Source organism: Meleagris gallopavo, chromosome 4, assembly GCF_000146605.3.
Source record: "Meleagris gallopavo isolate NT-WF06-2002-E0010 breed Aviagen turkey brand Nicholas breeding stock chromosome 4, Turkey_5.1, whole genome shotgun sequence".
Taxonomy (NCBI): Eukaryota; Metazoa; Chordata; class Aves; order Galliformes; family Phasianidae; genus Meleagris; species Meleagris gallopavo.
The window spans coordinates 20,295,947-20,304,139 of NC_015014.2; the positions used below are offsets into that span (position 1 = coordinate 20,295,947).

An 8,193-nucleotide genomic window follows, 5' to 3' on the forward strand; every position below is an offset into this window, starting at 1 on the left:
CCGTTTATGGAACAGGAACACTGCAAGTATTCACTTAGGCCCACAATTTCTGAAAGAAAAAAAAAAAAGAGCACTCCACCAAAATAAAAGCTGGGTGTGTTTTATCAGATTCTTTTTGGGTGAAGTCACTCAGTGATAAATGGAATAGACTGGGGGAATTATAAACTGAACTTTCTGTAAAGCCTAATGTGATTAGGTTACATTACAGAGCATAACTGGCACCTCATCCTATGAAGAAAGCCTGGCTGCCCAAGTCTTTGTAGTGACTGGCAAAGATTCCTTCAGCATTTTGCAGTTTCACTGTTAAACTCCCATTTTTGGTAGCCTCTTGGCACTCTCCCTCAGAGTGGGACATCAGCTTCATGCTGCTGATCAGAAGGCCTTTCAGGATCCTGGGGCACAGTCGCAAGGCAGTGTAGGTACAATAATGACTTGTTTCTCATGCGGTCACCAAACTTATGTGTTTTGCTAGTAAGACAAGGTGTGGGTACTGTGGAGTGGTGGTTAACCTTGAGCCTTAGGACCCAGCTCCCTGCTAAATGTACTGTAAAAGCCAACATGGAGCTATTAATTCCTTATGGGCGTTAGTGGGTTGCTGTTGGCAGCATTATCTCCATGATATGTGTAACGCCGTTAGAGATGGGAAGTGTATTATCTTGGCATACCGATGCACTGCTAGAATGTTAATGCTTGGATCAGGGTGGTGAGGAGGAAGACGTGAATGGATGTAGGGGAAAATCAGTTTCTCATTTACGTAGCAAAAGTAAACATTTAATGTTTCAGCAAGAGTACATAGAATAGCATACCTTGCAGGGAACGCTGACAGCTTTTACAGTTGCAATCACAGTAGAACTCAGCAAATCAAATGCAAAATTATAAGATCACGTGAAAAGTGTGCAGAAAAACTCTGTAACTGGAATGACATTGTAGACCTAGAAAATTAATGTTCTAAAAGCATTTTCCTTTTGTCATAATAGATCTGTCTATCAAATGCTTTGATTTTGACCAAGGCACAATCTTTTTTTCCTGCAAATGTCTCTGTGACAAATTTCTGTCTAGGTTTGACCCAGATCTACTTAGTTTGAATAAATCAGTATGTACTCTAATTTCTTAAAAGTTTTCAGGTTACTTTACTAAGGGAATTTTTTCACTTTGGACACTGGCTAGTTTTAAGCTTTATTCTCCATTGACTTATGCGAAAGCTAGTTGTATACAGTCTGTTACTACTTTCTCCTTTCTTTTTTTTTTTTTTTAAAGGTTTGAACAACTCAATTTATCCAATTTTCCTATGATTTTTTCGGTTACATGTGATGTCCTTCTGTTGGTTGCTGTGTCATAGTATACAGTAATCATACTAATGGAACAGGAATTATTGGAAGGTGGAAGAGATGTTGTTTCACTGGAAAATATACTGCAGCATCCTCAGCTAAGACCAAACTGGCCACCTCTATTATCTCTTGCTTTCCATTGATAAAAGGGACTGGGACTTTGCTGCTAGTGCTTTCCCCTGCAGGTCAAACCTAAAAGCAACTCTTGTTTTTTTCTGTAGTATTCTGGGAATCACAGATAACAACCTGCTGCTCCATTAAGAAACCTGCAAAGCCCAGCAATGTGTTCAGTAAGTGGTTATTTGGAATCCCGGAATGGTTGCGGTAGGAAGGGACCTCTGGGTCCATCTGACCCAACTGCCTGCTCAAATAAGAGCCAGCACCGAGAGCAGGGTGCCCAGGACCATGCCCAGGTGGTACTCTTTATAGAAGTAAACTGGATAGGGAGGATGTCAGTCTTTTTTTTTTGTTTTTTTTTTTTTTTTAACACATCTTTCTTACCATCTGCTTTCCCCAGCCACTTGGAGTAGCCGGTTGTCAATTGCATGATACCACACTGATGCTGAGGTTCCCTTTGGGACACTGCTGTAAGGCCGATGCAGTCATTACCATCTCTTCCTGGTAACTTGGACCCTGTCACTGAGCTGCTTATAACACTTGTGACTCTGCTGGCAATATGGGACATTGCAGTGTGCTGCTAAGTGGTTGATTTGGTTTGGGTACTGTCTGTTATTTTCCCTGACTAGAGGCATTCCCTCTCAACTTTTCTTTTTCGGTAGATGAGTGGTGGTAAGAATGGAAGAAGCATAGAATCAGTAAGGCTAAAGAAGACCTGTAATATTATCAACCATCAAATCCATCCCCACCATGCCCACTAAACCATGTTTCTGAGTGCCACATCTACCCTTTTGTACACCTCCAGAGATGGTGGATCCATCATCTCCCTGGATACAAAGGCAGATTTCAGATCTCAAATACATTAGTGTTAGAGCTTTTAGACATACAGTACTATTGACGGTTGGGACTCCTTCAGTGCTTTTATAAAGCAGGAGGGAACCATGGAACCATAGAAACACCAGAGTTGGAAAGGATCTCCAAGATCACCCTGTCAACTGTCTTCCTACTACCAGTATTTCCCCACTAAATCACGTCCCTTAGTACAACATCTGAACGTTTCTTGAACACCTTTACGGACGGTGGCTCAACCACCTCCCTGGGCAGCCCATTCCAGCACCTAAGAGAAGGAGAAGTGAAAGATGATCAGAAAAAAGTGCTGCTTTTAACTGAGTGTTTTCATGGTAAGTGATTTTTCAAGATATGCTATCTCAAACCAATGATGACCATTATGGCTTTAGCTGTGGAAAAAGAAAAAAGAAAAGAAGAACCAGAGACCTCTGTGTTGAAATCTGCACAGCACACTGCTGTGTTAATAGTGCAGAAAGCATTTCATAGAATGGCTTGGGTTGGAAGTGACTTCAAAAATCATCCTGTTCCAACCCCCCCCATGCTGCAGGCAAGGTTGCCAACCACTAAATCAGGCACTTGATCAGGTTGCCCAGGCTCCTATCCAAACTTGCCTTGATTTAACAAGCAAGAGTCTCTGCACTGAAAAGAAAGAGAAAAGGAAAAATAGAGAAACCACTGCATTTAAGCAATTCTTAGCTTCCAACATGCATTAACCTGGGCACACTTGGGTAGAAATAGATATGGGCTGCAAACTTGTGACAGTACTGGAGGATGTACTAATCTATTCAGTGATTAGATAAGTAGATCTTAATTTAGGTCTGTGAATGATCTCATTGGACAAATGACTTGGGCTATGTCTGTAGTGTTGGGCCAAGGAGGAGTTTCATGTGGGAAAGGGCCGCAGGTACCTGGTTTCTGCAGAAAGGAGATTTGATGTGTGACCTAGAAGTGATCTGGGCCAGGATCTAGCATGTCTCCCAGTCAATCTCTTTTGGGAAATGAGATGAACTCATAGCACCTGAATATTTCCCTAGCATGGTTTCCAGGAGTAGAAAATATCTTAAAAATCTTTCCTAGAAATGTCAGAGGAAATAATTTTGCTGTTCAGTTCTGGCTTAAGCAGCAGTAATGAGATGTTTTCCTTGTTCCGAGAGAAGGAAAATGGCAGTCCAAAGTTCAGTCCTGAATTCCTGCTGGCAGCAGTGGGATTGCATACATACATCTAAGGCAAGTATTGACAAGAATACTACTAGGAAATATATGATGATTTTTTAGGCTTTCTTTCCATAAGGTAGAAGAGAATAAGCGGAGTTGTATCTGTATTAACTATATCTGCTATATCAGAATTAGCAATACTGATGGTACACTTAATGTTTTTAATGCCTGTCACAGCCTGGTGTGATTGGCTTCCTTCTGGTGTGTATGAGTGAGGAAACTTGCAGCATACATAGAACACAGCCTGTGTGTCATCGGCTCTCCTGTTGATTTAGTTTCATTTTCTGTTTATCTGGCTTGCTCAACTGCCTGTAACAGCATTAAAGTGTTCTTCTGATCTTTGTCTCCATGTGTTCAAAAAATGTACTTTTGAAAGCCTTCATGCCAAAGGGACGTTCTGACTGAGGGGCAGCTCTTGGATTTGTTTCAGAAGCCACTGGCAAGTTACAAACTTCGGTGAGTCTTATTTATAACAACCTCTAGTGACAGAGCCATAGCATTTGGCTTAGATTAGATAAGATTAAGCATAAAGACAAATTAAAGTTCCCAGAAATTATTTACTTGCGGTATTGACATTCTACCTTGAAGTAGGAGGTAATGGAAGTTTCATGAGAAAGTCTGCAGTCTCAGGAAGTCTGGTTAGACGTGCCTTCCTTCTAACATTTGCCCTACATTAGAAAATCTTTAATCTGCTGATTGGAAGCATGGTACAGGATAAATTCATAACTTGGTGAAAAGAATTGTCCATGGAATCTGTTAACACTCCTAATACCTTCACTCAACCTTAGGGCTCCTGGACAACTTTCCCCTATTCACCCACACTGCACCTAATATGCTAGCGAGGTACTGTGAGTGTTGAGTCTTGCCTCTTGCTGTTAATTAGTTTCTTTGTCAGAGACCCGGGGAACTGTGCAACTGTGTTGCTTCTCAGCAATTTTATGGATACTTGCTGACAACTCAATACAGAAAGTTGTTCAGTAGAAGAACATGCAAATCCTACCTTGGACTGCCGGTCTAGGTGAGTGCCTGTTGTTACCATTCATACTATGCTGTTTGAGTCTGAGCACTTTTCCGGTGAACCCATGTCCAAAGGTGTTCAGACTCGAGCAACCAGAGAACTACACTGTCATGCTTCCCTTAGGCTCCAAAGAACTAAACTACTGAAATAGGCATTAGGCTGACACACGTTGTCCCTGCAGGAGCAGTCTCAAAAAATTAAGATTAATACATCCTCTGGCCTCCAATTCATTCACTGTTAAACCTTGTGTCTGTGCCAAGGTCTTGCCTAGAATATTAAAATATCTCTACTTCCATTGCCTGTCACATTGTCCCCTGCCATTTGCCAAAACTTGTTTGCCAAAATGGACTTCCTTTCCGACAGCTCATGATAATTCACTTTTTTCTGTTTAAATCCATCAATTGGCTTAGTGAGCCTTAACAAAGCCATATTAACCTGCCATATCTTCATCTTCCAAGAATCATCTTAGTCCTTCAACTGCTTTCACTTAATTCTTCATCTTGTTTCCTTATCATTCTTGCTTCTAGCTGTTTCCAATCTCTATGCCTGTTTATGTGGATCTTGCTGAATGGTGACTGGCCTAATACTGCTGCCCCAGCTACATCAAATATATGCAACTTTCAGTTTTGAAAACATAGCAAGACTTGCAGTGGAATTTGGAGGAGAGATTTCAAGACCATTTGCTAAGACCACTGCTTCTAAAAAGCACTCGTAGCCTGCTGTTTTCTCTAATAGCTCTCTTCCCAAATTACTTTTTTGATTCCTGTGTACATCTTGCCTAGTTTTGTCTCAAGTAGTTAAGATTATGTGCATCCAATTCAGTGGATTTATGTTTTTTGTCTTAATCTTGAACAGGATAATTTTAAGATAGCTTGTCCACAAAGTGTTGATGGTGAGGGTTCTGCACGTGAAGAAGAGTGGAATGTTACTGTCTGATGATGGAGGTGGTGGTTACAAACTCTTGAGAATGAGTGATGATCCTTTTAAACCTGCAAAAGAGTGGAGAAGTAGAAAGGCTGATCTGGAAGAAGATGCCAAGACCTGAAGAATTTAGTTGTTCTATTGATTTGTATCTGAAGAAGTTAGAACTCACCCAAATAAGAGGATGGTACTTCCTTGCTGAGAAATACCAGTGCTAGTGAAAAGCAGCAGAAGCGTATATGTGCTCTGCAGGAGAGCCAGCAAATTGCAACAGTGAAGTCTTCTGAGAGCTGACTTTGTTAGCAAGTGATTTTGAGAGAGAATAAATCTACTGAATTATGGTTGTACATATTAACTGCTGTCCGCTGGACATGTCAACTATTACTTAATTCAAGGTACAAGTTCAAGTGAACTGTGGGCTTTTCAAGCCTCTGGGCACTTTGCTTTGAATGCCATTTTTTGAATGACATTGTCTTTGACTCCCAAAGTTTATCTGGTGACCAGCTTTCTGGAGGCTTATTTGAGATAATCTTTTCCTCCTGGAAAAGTTCATGAAGGTTTTAAGGACATAAATTGCTATTGAACTATTCATTTATCTACAGAAAAGACATGCTATATGCCTACCACTAATGACAAGGTGGAGATACAAAGGGTCGACCTTTTCTGTATCAATAAAAACAAATTGTGTTTTAAGAGAAGCACTTTAAGCAAGAAACGTATTTGGTGGTATCATATACCGAGCACTGTTGGAAAAAAGAAAAACAACACCTGAAGATGAACTGCATCTTTTGCTGGCAGAATTTAATCACAGGATTGACAAGCATGATGATGTGCAAGATGATGTGGTTAATGCTCCAGGCTTTCCATATTTTGTTGTCATCGTCTTCTCTGTAAGGAAGAAGCATTGTATAGACTAATTCATACTCCAGATTCTTTTGCGGGAGTTGGAGGGACTACATGAACTTTTGCAGTCTTTCTGCTCTAATCCAGCAATTTGGTCATTTGACTTCCTTGAACTTGGTTTAAGGCTTTACTAGAAAGCTGCTACTTAACGAGCTGAGAGTGGTTGGTTTGTATTGGAAGAGAACTGGTAGACAACAGGGTTTCCAGAGGATTTCTCAATCCCTTTTCCATTTTTGATGTCTCCTTTCCCTGTATTATAGATTTCCTTGAATAAAAATATGGAGTAATATGCACTGAACAGTGTGTATAGTAGATACTGACACTTCTAGGCAGCCTGAAAGTAGATAGGAGCTTTGTGTGTTGAGGAAATTCATTTTATGCTGTTAACAACATACAAGACTCCTTTCAAATTGCCTCAAATTTCCAGAGGAAGAGAACTGGGAAGGGCAATTCCACATCTGTCATCACTGTTTGCCTCACAGTTCCTCTGGTTTGACAGCATTGTGGGAAAAAAATGGTCTGCATTTGCAATGCAAGTTGTGAAATGTTTGCAAAAGTCATCTTGCTTTATCCTTTATGCGTCCACTGAATATTCACTTTAGAAATGTTTTTATTTTCTATTCAGGGAAACTGTCTAAAAAGGAATGTATCTAATTGTCATTTACTGACTACTGGGGAGCTGTAATCTCCTGGAGCTTCGGTACCATGCTGAATTACTGGACTTTGTTTTTCACATCAACTCTATCAAGGTTGTGTCTTTTCTGTTATTTGTGTAATAGATAGCATTGTGCCTCTGGAAACACCTCATGTCCTTCAGAACCAGTAGTATATTCCCTGCCTGTTTAGCAGTTTTTGCAGTGCTTGGACCAAATTCTTTTAAATCAGTTGTGTTGTGCAGAATTTGAGCCACTCCATTTAGCAGGCATACAGTTACTTGATCGTAGCTCTTTTAGTGGCAGTGAATCTCCCACTTTCTTCATAAATTGAATTCAATTATCACTTCTTTACCCAGTCTTCATGAGCATGTTTAGACATCTCCCTTTACATCTGGAATTTTAAATAGAAGAAACAATAGTAGTGATCACTTCCGCAATTTATGGTCTAAGAGATGGCCTAATGAATTAATAAAATTTGCAGCTGCAAAGAAATTCTGGCTAGGTTTTTCCAGTGCCTTTTTACAAAGTACTCTTAAGCCTCATGAGATTCCCTAAATTCAGCCTGGTGGTTTTTGACATAAATACTGACAAATGGAGTACATGATGTCTTGTAGACCTGTTGAAAGTTATACAATTGAGTGTTAGAAAAAGGATATCAATATACTAGATTCAGGCACCCTCATGCAACTGTCAAAGCACATTGCTCATGCACTGTGTGTTTCAGATGTGAATGGTTAAACAAAGGACAAGGTTAAATCAAGGGGAGATTCTACAGCTAATAAAAAAATATTTAAATGTGTGCTCTTGTTACTGTGACTTTAATGAAAACTTCCTTCCTTCCATCCAAGAAATTGGAACAGTCTGAGCCTCTAAGTTATTCTACCTTCATGGCAAGGTAGCTGTCTTGAAGATTGCACAAACTGCTATTACACTGGCAACACGAACTGCTGCATTCACTTCATCAAGCCAAGGTGTTAACGTAACGTAACGTAACGTAATCTGGCTGCAACGTGTAGCTCTATCCTTCCACAAAATCAAACCTGGAGAGTGATGGAGCTGCTTTTTCCTTCTTTTTGAGCATTCCTGATGCTGCAGTTCCCTTCTTGTGTCAGCTGGTGGCTGCTGAGTCCTTCTCCAGCCCAAAACACTGCCTGCTTCTGGGAGCATTAGGGTGCTCAGCAACATC

General features: G+C 40.4%; 1 long non-coding RNA gene across 1 annotated transcript; it reads left to right on the forward strand.

The window, feature by feature from the left end:
- The first annotated feature begins 1,250 nt into the window (after nucleotides 1-1,250).
- On the forward strand, nucleotides 1,251-7,796 carry LOC104910611. Its single transcript, XR_002114122.1, has 3 exons — nucleotides 1,251-3,965; nucleotides 4,405-4,527; nucleotides 5,383-7,796. It is a non-coding gene; the product is annotated as an uncharacterized LOC104910611 (long non-coding RNA).
- The last annotated feature ends 397 nt before the right edge of the window (nucleotides 7,797-8,193 follow it).